Source organism: Muscardinus avellanarius (assembly GCF_963383645.1).
Source record: "Muscardinus avellanarius genome assembly, chromosome: 15".
Taxonomy (NCBI): domain Eukaryota; kingdom Metazoa; phylum Chordata; class Mammalia; order Rodentia; family Gliridae; genus Muscardinus; species Muscardinus avellanarius.
Genome location: NC_137801.1, coordinates 34,105,697 through 34,126,313, shown reverse-complemented (window position 1 = coordinate 34,126,313; position 20,617 = coordinate 34,105,697). Strand labels below are relative to the sequence as shown.

The window sequence follows — 20,617 nt, the reverse complement described above, 5'->3', positions numbered from 1 at the left end:
GTCTTAGGATGGGCAAGTGGAAGGGATTCGGTCAGATGCCCGCAACTGTTCTCTCCTTGCTGCCCATAAAGCTGCACTTCCCTTCGTGTAGGCGAAAGACTGGATTCTAGTGTGTGTGTGTGTGTGTGTGTGTGTGTGTGTGTGTGTGTGTGCGCGCGCGCGTGTGCGCGCGCGCCTGTACATTTTTCTGTGTGTCTGCGCTTCTCGGAGAGTGAAATTGCTCGGGCTGGTGCTTCTGGGCGCGAGGGTACCTGCCTGCCAGTGCTGGTGCCCGAGGAAGAAGGGGTGCTAAGCGGGGATGCTGCGCCCCGCACCGTGCTGGGCTCCGAGGATTCGGGGCGCGCAGAACTGAGTCCACCCGGGAAGCAGCGCTGCCGGGGATCCGGGCATCCCCACCCACGGGGCTCCGCTCCGCGGTCTTCCCTCTGCCTGGTAATCCCTGGGGGCTTCCCCAAGGCCACACTTGGCGCGCCCCCTCTTTGCTGGCGGGCGCTGGGTGCTCCTTCACCGCGGACTGCGGAGAAGAGGGAGGTGTGGCCGGCAGGGGACAGACAAGAAAGAAATGCGGTGGGGAGTGGACCACAGGGTCCGTGTCTCTGGGCCCTGTGTGGTGGTGGGCATTGGGAATTCTGCACACACAGGCATCGTTGCCCCAAAAGATCGGAAGGGAACTTTGCAGCTGCATTGTCTGTCTCAGGATCTGAGCTGTCCCTGGGGGAAATGGTTTGTGTTGGGAGAAGCGAGGATATCCTTCCTGGCTCCTCCTCCATGAAGAAGAGGGGAGGTCTCATAGCTGGACAGTCGGGTAGAGAAACCAAATGTGCCCAGCGATGCTTTTAAAAAGACAGCGTATGTGCATCCTTGGTGCGTGAACTCGCCCTCCCCCCATGGAATCTGTCGCTGTCTGATGAATGGCTTGAGCTAGCAATTCGTATTTCCCTCCCCAGATAAAGTAGCAGCGGTTGGGTTGAGAGCATGGGTGATCAAATTTAACAGCCCCCCCCCCCCTTTGAAGAGAGCAGTGTGCATGTTGTCTGCAGTCATAGGAAGGAAAGTCAGGTTTGCAGTAGGTACGGCTTTAACTCCCTTTAGCCTGGCACCCATGCAGGCGCTCCCTACCTCTCTGCTAGTCAGCCACTAGTGGTTGTGAATAGAACAACACAAACTTTATCCTGCTGGAGGTGTAAAGACTAAAAAGAGAAAGAAGGATATCAGTGGGAGGTGTAGTGGAAGAGGCTTTTTTGAAAATGACAGATGTGGTGAGGACAGCACAGGCTTCCTGATCATGGAGGAGCTGGCTGAGGAGGTGGAGGTTTCTGGTCAGATCTGGCTAAAGGCAAAGGCAGGCAGTGTTTGGCTATCTCCAGATCTGAGCAGGTGAACCACAATCAGCAGCCTGTGCAGGACTGCCTAAGGGAGATGGGGGCAACCTGAGGGAATTCTGAAAGTCTTCCTTCCCCTTTCTCCCTCTTCCCCCCCCCCCTCTCTCTCTCTCTCTCTCTCACACACACACACACACACACACACACACACACACACACACACTTCCTCTTTCTCAGAGCCTCCTGCAGCCAGTAAGGAAAAGAGGGAGGAAAATGAATCTAGATGTTTCATTCATTTCAGATCAGAAAACAAAGGCAGAAGAGGGATGCTTGGCTGTAGGTTCCTCTTTCAAATCCTGTGCTACTTGGATTTTGCTAAACTTGCTCAATTGGGAGGTTAGCAGGGTGTAAAAGCCGGAGGAGGAAGGAAGGAAAGCTTGCTCCATCTTTGGGCTTTGTGAAGGACTCGGTGGGCGAGGACCCACTTATTTCACTAGGAAGCAAGATGTGTTTGCTTAAATGGTCTTCTTTTTACAAATTCCTCCTGCTTGAAGGGTTTCATTTGTATCTCAGGGCTTTCTAGCTTTCTCCAACCTACTATAAAAGGAACCTTGCCCCCCCCTTTAAATGGCTGGTTTTTATTATAAAAAATGGAATGATTAATTCCTAGAAAAACAGCAAAGGGGGTGAGGATAAGTAGAGGTAAGCCATTATTCAATACTGGTCTGTGCAAGTGTGGCCAGGATGTAAGAGTGTCCATGAGAATCAGACTTCTCTGTCTTGGGAGCTTAACAAGGCTGGGAGAAGAAGCTAATGAACTAACCGAATGTGGAGGTTGTGCTTTAGATCTATCTGTCTACACATCTATCTATTTACCATCACTAGCTAATAGGTTTCTATCGCCTTATTTTGAGTTTAGATCAAGAACTATATAACCCTTTTGTTGACCACACAGGGGAAGGAAAAAGCCCAACAGTGACAGTGCTTTCACTCCAAATAAAATTATAACAGGAAGGTGAGGTAGAGTCAGGAACACCTACTGGATTAATTTGTAAGAATTATATTAATTACTCTTTCAAGTCTACTAGGTATTAAAAAATAAAATAGATTCCACGAGAGCTTCAGCTCTTGCTAACAAGCTATATTTAACATGTTTTTTTATCAGACAAAAATAGACTTTTATTTATCTTACAAAGTAAACGCATGGTTCCTTCCCTCTTAGTGCTGAATCCATTTCTTTGACAAAATAAATGACGAGGAAAGCTCTTTGGAGCCAATGAAGTTGCATTCCTCCTTCAGTAAGAGAGTTCGTAGAAAGAAACAAAAGCAAGGTAAAGCAGATTTCCTTCCCTTGGTGGATTTGTCTTAAAGCAACTGCATCCTGGGACTTGAACCTCTGATTCTCATTCTGTCGCTGAGTATGCCCAGGCTTTCTCCACGAAGCTCTCTAGAAGGAGAACAGTACGCAGGTGAGGCACAGGCTGCCCTATCAGTGTGGAAATAAGATCTAAACTCAAATAGGAGTTAAATATGGAGAAAGAAGTACACGGTGAAAAGGGGATTGATTTTAGAACATCTATGTTGCACATTTTATATTTTTGCAGCATGTGTGTAAGTTACTTTGAAATAAAAATTAAATCATCACCTTACACTTGCTAAGAATTTAGAATTCAACATGCTGCTATCTCTTCTTCCTGGCCCTTTCATCTATTTTTTTTTTTTGCCTCTAAGGGATAAATGTCTTTTTGCTAAAATTTTCTCTAAAATAACACATACTTTAAAGCTTTAAAGTTAGAGCCTCTGTCGTAATCTCCTGCACCTCCTAGGTGGACCCCTCATCAGAACCTCTCCTAAATTGTCCTCCATCTGACCAGATTCTATTGCTCCCTCTTGTGGCCCACATTCTCCCTGACTTTATCGAGATTCCAGAATCCTATCTAGCATCCCTATAACAGCTTCCTTAGCTGCCTATCACTTGGGCTCTAATTCTCAGTGGTAATCGTAGCTAACCAGGCCAGTGGGTTTCTCTTTGAACAAAGGGATTTGTATTCCCTGGAGGCATGTCTGAGATGTAGTGGAAGTAAGTGTCAGGTGTTTTCTGACCCACTGGGATGGATTCGATTCTGGGAATGTGAGCTTTTAGCATCTGCCTTTGAGATTTTGATTTGGACTCAGGGCTAGTCCATTGGGGCCCATTAAATGCAGAGGGATTGTTTTTTATTTCTCTTCTTTCTCTTCCAATAGAGATTCATTCATATTTATTCATTCATTCTCTCTCTCTCTCTCTCTCTCTCTCTCTCTCTCTCTCACACACACACACACACACACACACACACACACACACACACACCCATAGTACATATTTGGGATGCTTAAATTAATCAATGATTAGGTTCTTGATAGTACTTGGTGAATCAAACAGTCCACTTTCTGACCTGAAGACTCCTCAGGTAAGCCCTTTGTGGCATGTTTTCATCAAAAGCAGTTTAGAGTACAAGTGGGAAGGTCTGGTGTCTTTTTGAGTGGTATTGTCTCAACCTAGGAAGGCATTTGCTCCCAGTCCTTGCTGCTTCAAGCGCCGTTTGCATGTTCTCTGCTGGCAGCTGTGTCTTGAACTGCAAGTGTTTTCTATCTGCATTTGCAACTGTTCTTTGATCTACGTAGTCCAAAGTGGAGAAAATAAGAAGAGTTTTAGAGGAATGGCATTTTGGCGTTACCTGAAACTTCCTAGCCTATTTCAGGAGAAGGAGCAGAATATGTGAATTATGTGGAAGGAGAAAAGTCCTGATAGGCAACTGAAAAAAAGAAAATATTCTTGTGGTCAAGGGTAAGCATATGGTAGGCAGCAGTCTACCATGCGATTTGAGGATGAGAAACATTCCCAGATTCAAAATATTTATCCATCGGCCAATGTTGGATTTGAAATTCTTACTGTTAAAGCCATTTATGTGGGTGAAGGAATCCTATCTAGTAGATCTCTACGAAGTTAATGCAACAATGTTCCCTGAGGAAAAGCTAATTCTCACTAGCCATTAGCATATGTTCATTTTTTAACTTGGATTAATCAGCTGGTAGATGGTCTAATCAGCTGGTAGATGGAAAGTCCCGATGACCTGGAACACAGGAAGATGCAGAGGAAGTGAAAGAGGTTTAGAACTAGATTGCTGCCCAGCAAGTGCTCTGCAAGACTGTTCTGGTGGGGATGTGAGAGGGAGCAGGCTGTGGATGGAGAGTAGCCATGAACAGGCAGTGATGGCCTCCCACACTGAAAGTCTACTCTGGGGCAGGAAAAGTAACATTGATGCTTTCTTAAAAATGTCACCTTTTAGCCGGGGCGTGGTGGCTCATGCTTGTAATCCCTGGGCTTGGGAGGCGGAGACAGGAGGATCTTGCAGGTTCGAAGCCAGCTGTGCTGGCTTAAGCGACCCTGTTTCCAAATAAAAATATAAAAAATAGGTCTGGGGGTGTAGCCCGGAGGTAGAAGGGCTTCCAGGAACCCTAATTCCACCACCAAAAAAAAAAAAGTCGCCATTTCAAGTCTTTTGAGAAATGGGCAAAATATTTCCCCCATCGTTAATTGATATCCTTAAAATCTTGAATGAGTTCTACTATATCATTTTGGAATATTCTCACCAATAACCTAGAAAATGGTAGTGTAATGCCAATCCAGACAAATGATTTCTTGCATATGTGGTTTCTTGAACATTTTTTACACAACTGATTTCTTACACACTATTTAGGAAAACAAATGTCAGTAGTAGAGTACAATATTAAAAAAAAGGAAAAGTAACCAGTCTTTAGATGTCTTTACATGTGAAGTCAGAATAATAGTTTCTGGGTTGAATATAATGTGAGGTGAAGTCAATCAGAGAAGGTGATAATTCAGCATTCCACATCAACCCAACCATGACATTTATTAAGCACTCAGTGTATGCAAAGACCATAATACTGCTAATGATAAAGAACAGATATTTAATATTTGTTGAGCACTCATGATGTGCCTGGGACTAGTCTAATTGTTTTACACACATTTTCTAATTTGATGCTCATACACGCCCTGCAAGGAAGCATCATTATCCTGATGAAGACTATGGTTTTGTTACATAACCTGTGCATGGGTTACTAAGTGATGGATATTTGATTGGTAAATATCCTCAAATTATAAAATACCCTCATACTCTCTTTCCTCTTTGGGGTATCCTAGATAGATAGGTAGATAGATAGATAGATAGATAGATAGATAGATAGATAGATAGATAGATTATTGAGACCAGAAAATAGGTACATTTATAAGCAAGGCTGTCCAACAGCCATGCACTTGGTTCAGTGCTCTGCTCTTAGGGTGTCATTATCGAGAGCACCATATGTAAAGCAATGGGGCTGAGGAAGAAAGCCCTGCACCGCACCTCAGCCAAGTGCTGGAGGAGTCGGAAGGAAAAAGAGAAGATTGGGCATGGCTCTGTGGAGGAAGAGACATCTCAGTTCATTCACAAGGGTGAAAAGGATTTAGGAAACAAATAAAGCCTAGTCATTTTTGAAAGACAGAAACCATGCCCCAAATAATTTGTGACAAGGGCAGCCCTGGACCAGTACTAGGGCTATTTCTAGACTCTTCAAATCTGCTCTGTGTCCCAATTAGGACCATGCCACAAGAACTGTGACTGGGAAACAAATGGTAGCATAAGCCACTGTACAGCTGTATTTTACACTTGAGACCAAAATTTAGAATGAACTTTCAGCACAGCTTGAAGAAGAGAGGCTGCAGCCATCAAAAGTGAGACAGGGGCAGGCTACCCGCCAGCCAGTCCCCCCTCCCTTAATTTTGATGATTGTGTTTCTTGTACCATTCCAGGTAATGTTACTTCTTTAGCACTGATGACTCTGATGCTTTCTTTCTTGAGCTTCTCCAGGTTTTCACTTGTTCCTGGTTCTCCTTAAAGCACAGAGCTCAGGGCCACTTTTCGGCTCTTTGTTCCATGTAGAGCATCATTCAGTCCTAACGATGAGGTTAGAGAATTGACTGCTAACTCTACACCCAAACCTACACTTCCTCTGTAGACTGTGGTAGGGCCCCAACTGTTTGGAGAGGTGCCACCTATTAGGAGTTTTAAGCCACTTTTTCAAATTTAGAAAATATGTGCCCTCCCAACCTGAAATTTGTAAATTGGTGTTAGCTGAAGTTAATGGTTCTTAGTCCATTATTTTCACTGTCTTTCTTCTCCTGAACATGCAGATATTTTTAAGATGTTCTCTGTATCAGTGTTCTTGTTGCTTTATACCATGATTAACACTGAACAAGACATCAGATACTGTTTAGTTTTTTGTTTATTTGTTTTACAGATAAGGAAATGAAGACCTTATGAAAAAAAAATTTTTTCCTTTGGTGGTACTGGGGATGGAACCCTTCTACCTCCAAGCTACACTCCCAGACCTGTTTTACATTTTTACTTGGAAACAGGGTCTCTTAAGCCAGCAAGGCTGGCTTCTAACTAGCACAATCCCCCTGTCTCCACCTCCAAAGCACGGAGATTTCAAGCGTGCACCACCACACCCGGCAAGACCTTATGAAATTAAATGACTTTAAAAGAGTGAAACAGAAGCTGAGCGTGGTGGTGCATACTTGTAACCCCAGCATTCGGGAGGCTGAGGCAGGATGATCATGGTTCGCAGACAGCCTCAGCTACTTAATGAGGCCCTCTGCAACTTAGTGAGACCTTGTTTCAAATAAAGAATAAAAAATAGGTAGAATGCCTCTGGGTTCTATTCTCAGATCCACAAAAAAAAAAAAAAAGTGAAACAGAAAATAGTAGAATACAGATCTTTGTCCCCAAAATAATTTCACCCAAGTTACATCCCATCTTGTTATTTTAGCTTTTTTTTTATTTTGAAACAAGATCTCACTAAGTTGTTGATGATCTTGCTAAGTTGTTGAAACTGGCCTCAAACCTGTGATCCTCTGTCTCAGCCTCCAAAGTACTGGGATTACAAGTGTGTGCGACTGTTCCTGCTTTCCCTTTTATCTTTGATGATGTAGAAGGCCTCCATAAATGTACCTATTTTCTGGTCTCAACAATCTATCTATCTATCTATCTATCTATCTATCTATCTATCTATCTATCTACCTATCTATCTAGGATACCCCAAAGAGGAAAGAGAGTATGAGGGTATTTTATAATTTGAGGATATTTACCAATCAAATGAAGGCCACAGGGTGTACTCAGACAAAAGGTCTCTGAGGTCGGCAGACATATTCATAACAGGTCCAACATTTGTTTGAATTCAATAAATGATATATTTATCATTGTGTAAGTTAATTCTCTGGGCTCACTTTTCTTATCTATTAAATGGGAATCATAATAACAGTAAAAAGCCTTATTAATTTTTGTGAAGAATAATAAAACCATAGTTTCTGGCACATGAGTGCTCAATAGCATTTACCCATAAGTTTCAATATGAATAGTGAACGAGAGCCCTTGTTCCGCCTGAGTCAATGAAGATGTGATTGGAAGATGGAAGAAGTGTACACATAATGACATATACCAAAGCTCATTTTGTGTATACCTTATCACTTTTAAAATGGCCATGAATTCAGTATTTTTTATTGTGTGGGCCACAGGGATTGTCACAACACTGCTCTTGCAACAAGAAAGCAGTCATGGATAGAACATAAACAAATGGGCAGGGTTGCTTTTCATAAAACATTATGAAATAGGGCCTGGAGGTATAGCTCAGTGGTAGAATGCCTCTGGTTCAATCTCTACTACCACAGCAAACAAACACTATTGTTTATGGACACCAAAATTTGTATATCATATAATTTTCACATTATGAAATATATTTTCATTTTTATCATTTAAAAATTAAAAATGTACTCTTTTGGCTCTTACAAGAACCAGTGCTAGACTGAATTTGGCCCATTGGCCATGGATTGCCCGCTCCCAACACACACTGTAGATTGTTAGATAGAAACACAGAATCGGTGGGTTTAGGGCATCCTAGTGATCGGTGTGATATGAAGAGGGATGGCCTAGAAACTGAGAGATATGTTTTAGAGCCTAGTTCTGTCACTTCTGTGATATGTGGTTTTGAAACATCTTTTGAGTTAGCAGGGCCTGAGTTTTCTTAGAGAAAAAGAGCACGGAGAGAGGCAAAGCTAGTTGACTTTTAAGGTCCTTCCTAGCAATAAAAGGCAGTTTTATAGAAAGAAACTTCACATTTGCAATGGATTGTGGCTGACAGATATAAAAGCATGAGAAAGGAAAATGTGGCACATATTTGTGTTATTTTCATTTAGTAGATTAGCTGACTCCCAGGAAGAGCAAACCTAGAAACATGGACAGGTACTATGCTGTGCATGACCTTGAATGTCAAAATGTAGCATTAGGCTATCATAGCTTCAGATTGTTAGTGGAATTCTCTAGTTTTATGGATCAGTCAGAGAGAGGAGAGAGGAAGTGACTTGTCCAAGGACTCAGAACAGGTCAGTAGTGCTGAGAGCAGCATTCATTTCTCTCAGCCCCAAGACCCGTGACCCTTCTACCCACCACCTTGCCCCTGGCAGGGTGGCAGAAAGCATTTAACTGCAGTTGGATGGTCTGACCTCCAAGAAGCAAATCCTCACATAAATTACAGAAGCTACTTTCTGTATTATTCAAACATGATCTCATATCCCAAACTATCAGAGAAGATAGGTCCATGAACAACCCCAGTGCAGAGGAGGGAAATGGTGAGGGAGACAACTTAAGGCATGTGTTTTGCCAGTTTCTCATGGGCTTTTAAAATACATTTTAACTTACATCTTATTTATTCAGTAGGGCCTTTTCTGACAGCTTGTAGGTCAAGTCCTCCATAATGTCGTAGAATGGTATTTTTTTCTTCATTGCACTGATTAGAGTTAATAATTATATTTTGAGGGAATGATAACTTGGATCTGCCATCTATCTTTCAACTAAAGCATAAATTCCACAAAGGGAGAGGTCATGTTCACCCATCTTGTGGTTCTAGCCCTGATTGTACATGGTCAGACACAGAACAGGTATTTTATATTCACTGAATGAATAAATGAATGTTCTCTTGTTAGAATCTATGTCTATCATAATCCTCACCTACCACAAAAAGACAAGAATACATTAATTGCAGCTTAGTTACTGTCATTAACACTATGATACTTAAGCCAATATTTAAGCAATTTTTCAGGTATAGATATATGAGACTGGTTTCACCAGAGGCTGTATCTGGTAGAAAAACTGTGTATTTTATAATCTGCTCAGGGATTTTTGTAAGCATTTTGTGTTTTCCTGCAGAGCATCAACACTCCATTTATCCTCTAAGTAATATTTGACGAGTTACTTTCTAAACTGACTTCTCTTTTTAAAATTTATTGGATCTGGGTGAATTTACACTTGATTTTAAAAGTAAGCCATTGAGTGTATTGTCAGAAACTTTAGAAAAATGTAGCATTTACTATTGATAAAGGGATGACATTAAGTGAGCATCGATCTGTTTAACTTTTGTATTTTCTATTTCTTTTTATTTACTACTTGTGTTCTTTTTAAGAGCATCTTATTCTTTCAAGGACTATAATTTGAGAGTATGTAAAAACATTTGGAAGACTGGCCAGCCTCAAGTTAACAGGCTTTTATATTCGTCAGTTTTTTGTCCCTGGGACCAAAATATACAACAAGGACAACTTAGAGAAGGAAAGGTTTATTTGGCTCATGTTTTCAGAGGTTCAGTCCATGGTTGGCTGGTTCCAAGGCAGAAACATAGTGACTCGTCATTGAGGAAAACTGAGCTCAACTCATGATAGCTGGAAGCAGAGAGAGGGAGGGTGGAAGGGACTGGGGACAGTTATAATCATCAAGGCCATGCTCCATTCCCACCATGCCTTACCTCCTCACCTAGCTCATTTTCCTAACACATGAGGTTTGAGGGACATTCTAAGTCTAAACCATAACAAAGTTCATCTTCTGAAAAGCTGTCTACTTGAATATGAAGATTCATGACATGGGAGAAAGCTTGTGAAATTTACAACCTCTGATCACAGTACTAACATATTTTTATTCTTTTTTTTTTTTATAGAACTGGGGATTGAACCCAGAGGTTCTCTACCACTGAGCTATACCCCTAGACCCTTTATTTTTTTTTATTTTGAAACAGGGTCTCACTAAGTTGCCCAGGCTGGCCTCTGATTACAGGGGCATGCCACTGCATACGGAATCCAACATTTTTCTTTGTTAAGAAGAGATTTTAAAAGGATAAAAAAATGTCTGAATGTTCCTGTCACACAGCTTGAAACTGAATTCTATAATCAACATTATAAGTTCCAGAGTCAGACTAGAAAGCCAAAAGAATGGCTTCACAGATTAGATTTACTCTTGAGTTGAAATAAAGAGGAGGAGAAGGTGATACCCTTAGAGAGGCTGTAATCTAAGGAGCTCAGCTTTGCTCACCACTCAAGGCTTCCAGGCTATGACTCATGTTTCTGCATGCTTTCTACCTCTACTTAGGGCTTGCATATGGAAACTAGATCGGTCTCTGAAGACTTGTGTTTATCCTTTGTCTTGGTTTATGTCAAGGGGATGTCCTAGCAATTCTTGCAGTTTCTACTTAGCAAAAGCAGAACAAACTCAAAGCAAAAGAATGAAGTAGGTGCTTTACAATTATACCAATTATACTTTAAGCTCTTTGGGGACCCTGTGACCCCCCTATTAGGATCCGTTCTCTCCCACCTTCCAGTGCCCCACTTCCCAGACCAGACACACACTCACTAAGGGTTCTGATCTGCAAGATGCAAAGCCCATCTGTTTGTTCTCTTCTTAACTGACTTTATTCTCTCATTGATATTAGAAAACACCATCTTCTGATTTTCAGGTACTAGCTTCCCTCCAAAACCATGTTTAAATGCCCTGTTCTCCAGAGCATGTCTTTGTTATCAGTGTACCGCTTTTTAGCCAGTTCTCCCCTTTCCTCAGTTTTGTCCCATATTCCCTTCTAGTATTTACACCAGCACTTTTCAAGGGGTTGGTGCCAAGACCACGGCCTCATTATTGTTGGGTCTTCTTAAAATTAAGTTTTGTGATTCTTCTTTAGGTCTAATATATGTCTATATATGTAACTTAATATATAGATATTAGAAAACATTATATATAGATATCTATATACTTGCATATAGATTAAGTTAAAAATAGATATCTATATATAATGTTTTCTAATATCTATATATTAAGTTACATATATAGACATATATTAGACCTAAACATGTATCTGATGACGGAACCAAGACATCTGCATTTTATTGACCTTCCCAGGTGATTCTTAATGGAACATTACTCTCTGCCTTTTTCACCTCACTTATTCCTTCCGGAATATCCTCTCACTCTCCAGCTTTTGTGACGCTCCTCCTTCTTAGAATGCCCCTTATTCTTCTAGTATTAATGGTCACTAGTGGTAACTCTCACTTGAGACTCTTAAATTCATTAGGTGCAGGGCCATGTGTTAATTATCTCTGTATTCCCTGCTGTGTCTGCTATGCCTTTGCACACAGAGGCCTATGGATAGCTACTTGATGAGAAAAATCAGAGTCCACTCCCTTCAGAACCAGATAGAGAGAGAGGGCTCACTGCTACACATTTCTTGAGGTTAAATGTCAACAGGCTAACATGGAACATATTTTTAGGTAGGAAATCTTTTTGGGTGACCTAGATATAAAATGACCTTATTCTTTTTCAGTGTATAAGTTCTGACAGCAAACAAAGGCTGCTCTTTCTCTTCAGGATTGGGGGTGAAAAATTATTTAAAATCCTTATCACTTTCTATCAGGAGGCCCCTAGAAGATTCACACAGTACAGGATAGGTGCTCCGAGGCCCTGCCTCTAGGAGCCCATTACACATGAGAGCTCACCATAGGTGAGTGCTGTGAGGTTTCTAGAAGCCTGATTCTAGTAGCTCAAGACCCCAGGCACGTACATTAACCTGGGAAGTGGTTCACCTGAATATTCTATGCTCTGTTTGAATGCCAGGAATGTCTCTCTTCTGTGATTCTCTAGTATGAAATAGTTCTGTCATCCAGAAAGGGGATCAATCCTATGGTAGTGCCCCACTTAAATGCGAGTTCTTTTAGAGATATATCTTATTCATCTCTGCAACACAGTGTCTAGTGCACATGGGTGGCTAAGAAACGCTTGGCAGGTGAAACCATGTTCTTGTTCCTGGAGTTGAGTTTTATTTTTTATTATTGTTATTGATCACTACAAAATTCTTTATTTCAAGATAAAAATCTTGACTCCAAAACATTAAATTTGTGATTTGCATTGGGATTCTTGAAAAAGTATATCGGGTTATTATTAGTGAAGTATTAATTTACTTGTTATGAAAAAGCTCTGTCACTCTTCCTGGCTACTGCCTGTTGCCCACTCCTCCACCCCCGTATTTTAGTTTTGCTTGCTCACTGCTAAGAATTTTTTCTTCATTTTTTTCTTCCTTCAGAGCAATTGAAAAAAAAAATTGAGTTTGTAGCGTGGCTTTGGAATGATTTCAGGACTTAGACTTCAGCTGGTGATTCCCCCAAATGGATCACATTTCCCTTGCTACGTGATGGATATGAGAGCTTGCAAGACTCTTACTTGGAGGCTGGGGAGGCAAGAAACAGGCATGGAAAACACACAAAGCCCTTGATGAGATAGCGAAACCTGTATGGTGTGAGATGAGAGGGAGGGGCAGCATGAGAGGCTTTCTCTCAAGTACCTAAACAGGGAGCTCTGTGTCCCCAAAGAACAGTATTGTCAAACTGTGTAATGGAAATAAACACAAGTCATTAGGGTGTAATGCAGAGTGCCTGGATTACAATTCTAGTTCTGTCTTAAGCCTGGATGACCTTAGTCAACTTACTTTTATGAGCTATTTACTTTTCTAATTTATAGAAGGAGAATGATAATACCTATCTCCTTTCAGTATTGTCAGAAAGGTCAAGGGTAGAGAATGCAGGGTAACTAGCAGAACTCCTGGAGCAAAGCATTTCATCTATGCCATCTAAGGCCCCGAGTGTGGCCCTTAAGCCCTGCCCTGTGGCCCTGGCATAATTTCCAAGGGCAGTCCTGGCTGAGTGACTTCACAGGGAACCGAAGATCATCAGAGCATCTTTTCTCTTAATTCTTTATTGATTTTCTACTGGAAGACATACTCTCTTTTCCAGTTTTCTTTCTCCTATCCCCATTTCCACGTTAGCATACAGGATTAATATATCTAAATTTAAATTCTTGGTGCTCTTTCCCTTTCACTTGTACCCTCTATGATGGAGGTGATAGTTTTGTGTGGTTTTTGACTATCTCCTAATCACATGTTTCCTTGGTGATGTCCATAGCATTAGGATCCTCGCAATGGTGCAGATAGAGTCAGGAAGTGGCATAGGAAGGGCAGGTGCAGGGAGCAATGCCAGGGACCCAGGGCATCTCCTTATGCTGGAGACACTATTTTCCAACCTGAGATTCCGTGCTATGAGCCTGAATTACACATTTCCCCTCCTTCAGCTTACACGGATACTGGCTTTGCCATCTGACACTGACCTCTGCTCATTTTAGGGTGTGTCCGTTTCACATAGAAAGTGTTGTCCAACGCAACACTGAAGCCCAAGTTCCAGGTTCTGATTCAGCACCAGAGAATTGGTGAATCAGCACGTGCCCCTGTGATGAGTATAATAAGCATGTGCTGCTGTGCCAGGCTCTCCTTTAGAGGCTGGGGGTGCACCTATGTAAAAAAAGAAACAAAAATTGCCTCCCTCATAGAGTTTACATCTATCAGAGAGAGAAAGACAATAAAGGAACCATTAAATAAATTATACAGCACACAACAGTGGTAAGTGCAATGTAGAAGACTAAAGTGGGGGAAAATGCTAGCAGGTATATCACATGGCATCTAAATGACATCCACATTATCCTCTTATTTATTTAGCTTTCATTTATTTTTTGCCACAATGTCTTTTTTTTTTTTTTTTTAACCCCAGTTGCCTTCCTTGCTGACTAGTTCAGCTGAGTACTTCCTGACATGGGACAGGATTGTCACTCCAGCTTTGTCAGTTGAGAGCGAAGGGCTTGAGCTCCTCTCACAGCCTGTACTCTCCAGGGCCCGTTCTCTTTTGTCCATCAGCAGAGAGGAAACTTTGAAAAGGTGCTAGAGAGGTCTGTGGGAACACGGCTCCTTCCTGATGTCTACCTGGGTCTGATAGCCTGAGGCTGGGAACCAGAACAGCAATTTGCACCCAGATGGGATGGTCAAATGAAAAGTCTTCCTCCTCTGGCAGCATCTCTTTGTCTAGGAGCATTCAGAAGTGCCTGCCTCAGTTGTGGCTGAAGGTTTATACTTGCTTTAATGTCACCTTAGAAATACATTAATTGCTTAGCTTTGAGGCTTTCCATCAGCAAGAATTACACTGAAGGGAATTCCAGGTCCCGATGAAGGCATGTCAAAGGAGTTCCTTGGAATAAACCCCGGCTGCCAATCCACAGAAGGCAATGAAGCGGTCCCATAGCTGGGCTGCTGGGTGTGCCCCATGTTTCATTCTTCTGACTCAAGGGTGCCTCCATAGTTAACACTGGCCACAGCCTCCAGAGGAGCCGGCAGTCTGCTGCCTGCCTACCTTCAGACCTCTGCTCTGGAGGCTCTTCCTCCCCCTAACAAAGGCAGTTCATAAAGATCTGTCCTGCAGGTATGTTCTTCTATTCTCTGTGGCTCTGACCTCTACCTACAGCACAAGTAACTGGATTACTGACAGCTGGATATCCTTTTACCATCTTTATTCAGGTCTATAATCTGTAGGTGATAACATTGTTTTGATTTAAAATAAATAGTGAGCATAATATATTTCAAGTGTTCTTGATACTTTCCATGCTGAAGGCTCATTGGGATAATGCAGTAAATATTCCTAAGTGATCACTGGCCTAGACATAGGAGTTACTCTGAAGGTCTGTAATTTTGTAGGTAATAACATTGCTTTGTTTTAAAATAGTGAGCATAAGATAATTGGGTGTTCTTGGTATTTCCCATACTGAAGGCTCATTGGGATGATGTAGTTGATATTCATACAGCCTAGACGTAGGAGTTACTCTGAATCCACCATAAAAACCAGCCATAAAAAACAGTAGATGAAGGCAGATACAAGAAAGCCCCGTATAGTGACACTCACCTTTCATCCCAGTAATTGGGAAGCTGAGACAGGAGGATTGCAGGTTAGAGGCCAGCCTCAGTTACTTAATGAGGTCCTCAGCAACTTAGTGAAACTCTGTTTCAAAATAAAATAGAATTGGGGGTATAGCTCCCAGGTAGAATGCTCTTGAGTTTAATCCTCAGTACCACACATGAAAGAAAGAATGAAAGAAAAAATAGAAAAAGAAAAGAAGGAAGGCAACAAGCCAACATCTGTAAACTCTGTTGTTATAGTTCTGCTTTTGTGGGAATATATATCTGAAGGGAAGCTGGGGAGGGGTTAAGTAGAACTTCTTGAATCTAATGATATATTAAAGATCATGAAAGAAAGGAAACAAACGAGGAGAAAAAGAACTCATTTAGAGAACACCTACATTTTCACAAGCATTTGGGTTTGGTGTGAAAGAATGAAAGAGAGAAAAAGAGAAAGAAATAAAAAAAGAAAGAAAGAGAGAAAGAAAGAAAGAAATTGAAGTCTAGAGCATTCTTTCCAGTTGTTTTATTGCCAATACGTTACTTCAGTGTTTTGTGTCCACTAGTTTCACAAATTATTACACTGTCACTTTTAAAATATAATTGTGATGCTTTTAGGTAATCTCTGATATTGAAGATAGATTGTTATTGATCCATCCACCTTTATGCGTTGGGTACCCTTTTGGCTAAGAACAGATGTTGTGAGATGTGGGCTAGGGCGGGATGGAGGCCAAGGCCTTTTCTTGGCCAACCTAAGAGGCGTCCCTGCAGTGGAGCAGGTGGAGGTTGCCAGGCAATTGCTTAAGGGCAGGGAGTGTGGGGGCAGCTGTCTCTAGGAACATGCCAGCCCTCAGGCTACACCACAGCCATTGATGCTTGTCAGAGTCCCTAATCCATAAGATAAAAGCCTGCTGTTGCAAACCTTCCCTGGAGACTGTAGCAAAGCAGGCCTTACTCATCTGGGTGGAAGCCAAGAGGCTTTCCAATGGGCTAGTTCAACTCCAAGTCCAATACTTGTCTGGAATTCACAAACAATCAGGGATGATATAACGGAAGAGTTTAATGAATCGCTCTTAGAAAAAAACCAGGGTATGAATCTTAATTTGAGAGCTTACTATTTGTATGACTTTTGAAAAGTACTTAGCTAGTCTAAACCTCAGTCATCCCACTATGAAAGTGGGCTCATAGCACTGTTGTTCACTGCACACCTGCAGGGGGTGCTGTTTGCAAGGACTACAGTGGAAATAGAAACACTAGGAATTGTGTAACACAGAAATGCTGGTTATTGTATATAGGAGACATAATAGATACATATAAAGAATTTAGCATGATTCATGTCTACCATGGTGTTTAAAAATGGAATCTAATATTATTAGTCTCTCAGAAAATTGACTATGATTTTCTGTTTTTTTTTTTAAACTTGATTCTAGGAAGGAATAAAGCAAAATAGTTTTGGACACAAAAAATATAGTCTGAAAAGGCCTAGAGGCATGAAACTGTTATCTTAATCAGGGAAGAGAAAGAATTTCTGCACCTGGAACTAGAAGGTCAGATCATTAAAGGTTTTAATGAGACTATTGAAAGACTTGGGCTTTGAGCACAGGCAGTAGGTAACAGGCAACCAGGCAACCAATGAAGAGTTTTAAGACCAATGGGATCATCAGATATACTCTTCAGCATGCTTGTTTTGGCTGAAATGTTAAAAATGAAATGATAGCCGGATATGATGGTGCATGTTTGTAATCCCAGCATTTGGGAGGCTGAGACAGTTGGATCCGGGTTTGTGGACAACCTTAGCTACTTAGTGAGGCCCTTTACAACTAAGTGAGACCCTGTTTCAAAATAAAAAATAAAAACTAGGACTGGGGGTGTAGCTTGGAGGCATAATAGCCCTGGGTTCCATCTCCAGTACTGAAAGAAAAGAAAGAAAGAAAGAAAGAAAGAAAGAAAGAAAGAAAGAAAGAAAGAAAGAAGAAAGAGAGGGAAAGAAAGAAAGGGAAGAAAAGATAAGAAAAATGAAATGATGAGTTTGGCAGTAATATGAAGAAAGTGGTTAATTATATCAAGCTTGGAGACAGACACAGGTTTAAGTCTTCAGTATTTACTGTCATTGTTCACTACTGTTGTTTCATACAAATAGTTAGCCTTTCTGATCTCTATGGGTCTTTAAGACATTTTATTTTGTGCTGGTATTGTGCCCAGGGTTGCTCTACTACTGAACACTATCCTCTACTCTTTTTATTTTTTAATTTGTTATTTATTTTTATTTTTAGACAGAGTATAAGTTGCCCAAGCTGGCCTTGAACTTGGGCTCTTCCTGCCTTAGCCTCCTCAGTCACTAGGACTGTAGTCATGCACCTCTGCATCTGGCTATAGGTCTCTAAAACATTTTTGAAGTTGCAAATCTACTAAAAAGATCATTACAGATGTTCTTTCTCCTTTTTAAATGCTGTCTGCTCTTCAATGTTGTATATGCCAGGCATTGGTGACATTTGTAAATCAGGTCTTATTATATAAGGAAGCACTGGTCTCCTTGTTTCCTCCCAGGGCCCTGCAATCTATCTTCTACTGAACCAGTAGCAAGCCTTCTATTAAAGGAAAATCAGTTATTATACTCTGACTAGAGCTCCCCCTAGGATTCCTGTCTCCCTCCCCATCAAAGCCAATATCTTACAGTGGCTTGGTACCCTCATGATGAATTCCCCTGCATCCCCACTGCTGAGCCCTGCCTGACCCCTCCGGCATTACCTTTCAGCCACACAGGTTTCTCTGTGGTTCTGGTCCATGCTGAGCACTATTACTGTTGGGACTTTTGCATTTGGTTGTGACTCTCTCCCTGCTGATATTCCAAAAGGCATGATCTCATGCTTCCCTCAGTGCTTTGCTTAAATGTTACTTTATTATCAGAGAGGCCTTCCTTAATTTGAATATAAATGCTTGCATACCCTATGTGTTCTCGCTCTCACTCTCTTGCTCGCCCTCCCTCCCTCCCTCCCTCCCTCCCTCCCTTAAATTATTATTGCTCTGCCCCACTGTAACACTTTTTTTTAACCACTGGACATTTACATTTATTAATTTGTTTCTTCCACATTAGACTGTAACCTCAGAGTAGACAGACTTTGTTTTATTCACTGGTGAATTCTGAGGTGTAGAAGACAGCTTAGCAAGTCACTCTAACATTTATATTTAACACCCATAAATAATTGTGAAATATGTAGATGCATAAAAGAGTTGGAACTAGACTTTCTCTTCTTGCGGGCTATTGAATGTCACCTTGTTTTCAGCAGAGACCTCATAACCACCTAAGCCCTACAAGAGACACACTGACCATGAGCTCTTGCATATTTTGTAAAGGAATATCTTCCATTTGTCAGCTTTTTTGTGGCCGCCTTTAGTACAGGGGAAATGTGGAAGAAGCCTATCTCGCCGGGCGTGGTGACGCACGCTTGTAATCCCTGTGCTTGGGAGGTGGAGACAGGAGGATCATGCAGGTTCGAAGCCAGCCACGCTGGCGTAAGAGACCCTATTTCAAAAATATAAAATAGGTCTGGGAGTGTAGCCCAGAGGTAGAAGGGCTTCCAGGAACCCCAGTACCACCAAAAAATAAAAAATAAAAAAAATAGAAGCCTATCTCCCATTAGTAATGAGTTGTAAAGGGATAAAGCCCATCATAGGATCTCTGAGGGTATTCTGTAATATACTACCCAGGGGGATTCACCTGGGGCCTGGGGCAGTTTTCAGAACAAGCTCTCAGCAACAAACATGGGCCAGAGAATGTAGTCAAACTTGAGATGGTTCTCAACCAAACTGGAGCTATAAGAGCTTCTCACCCAGCTCTTCTTTTAACTTTTTCCATGCCAGAAAGCTATGCTCTGGCTTAAGCACCCATTCTTAGCCCTGCTTTAAGAATGCCCTAACTGGTCCATCCTTGAGGCCTTCCAGATGAGAGTTTCGGACCCTCAGTCTTTCAATGCTGATTGTATACCCTCACCCCAGGCCCCAGGCGCTGGAGGCAGAGAAGAAAGGTCTGAGCTGAGCTTTGCCTGAGCTGTGGGTGAACACAGGGATGCCGTGCCTCTGTCTACTCCCTGGCTCCCCACTCTTGGTGCTGCTCTGTGACTCTTGCCATATCCCTAATTGCCCACTGCCCTTCATTTTACATATACTTTGTGGTCACCGTTGCCATGCCAAATGAGCTAATTTAGATGGAATTGTTGCTCCTGCATTTTTTTGGTCACTTGAGCCCACTATAGAACTAATATCTGTTTTGGAATGAACTTGGAAAATATGACAATGACACTGAGAAGGAACATTTTATGGCTGGTAAGGCTGATTTCACCACCTGCCTGGCTCTTACACAGAACTAGGCCTGGGCCTGGTTGTCTCTGTTCCTGTTGCAGACAGCCTGAGACTCTAAAGCAACTGTGGCTACAGATGTGAAGGGCTGTGCCTGCAGAGCCAGATGCCTAGCAGATAATGTATCAGGAGACCTGGGCTTGCTGAAAATTAGGAGGAAATTGCAATTATCAAAGCACGCTTTTTGGAAAAACTGTACTTATTATTAGAAATATTGAATTATAGTGACTTGTTTTCCTCTCGAAAATACATACCACTGAGCTTTGATTACAGGCAAGTCTAGAGATTTCTCTGTTTCCCAGAAAGTGTGGATCAGTCAGATGAAATTTCATAAGATACAATGTAAGGTGTATTCTCAAATTTAATATAATCATCATGCCTTGTGTTGGTGGGATTTCTTTTTCATTCTGAATTTCTAAGCATGAATCTTAATAAAGTTATTTTTGTCAATGAAAGAGTTCCTTGAAGATAAGGTACTACCCAAAATTTAAAGGAAGATCTGTTTTAGCAACAAGAAGAAATGATTTAATTCTTCAGAAGTTTTGTTTTTCTTTCTTACTGGCTATTAGTATGCATAAATGTGTGTTTAATAAGGCCAGGCTATAATTGAACCTTTTATTTCCAGAAAGTCAATTGTGTGTCTTGCTCAGTGAATGGGACTACATGTAGAAAATCCACAAACAAAGCAATTGAATTGTAAATTTTTTAAAGAATTGCTTAATCACTGAGAGGCCCCTAGAATAATGAATTGCTAGAGATTTTGTGAT

At 41.5% G+C, this 20,617-nt stretch overlaps 1 protein-coding gene across 1 annotated transcript in view; it reads left to right on the top strand.

Annotated features, from left to right (window-relative positions):
* Positions 1-372: 372 nt before the first annotated feature.
* The window catches only part of SLC8A1 (solute carrier family 8 member A1), a gene marked incomplete at both ends in the record, with an annotated part of 328,617 nt that continues 308,372 nt past the window's right edge, over positions 373-20,617 (top strand). Inside the window, one exon of the mRNA XM_080710996.1 lies at positions 373-432. The remainder of the gene's footprint in view (positions 433-20,617) is intronic.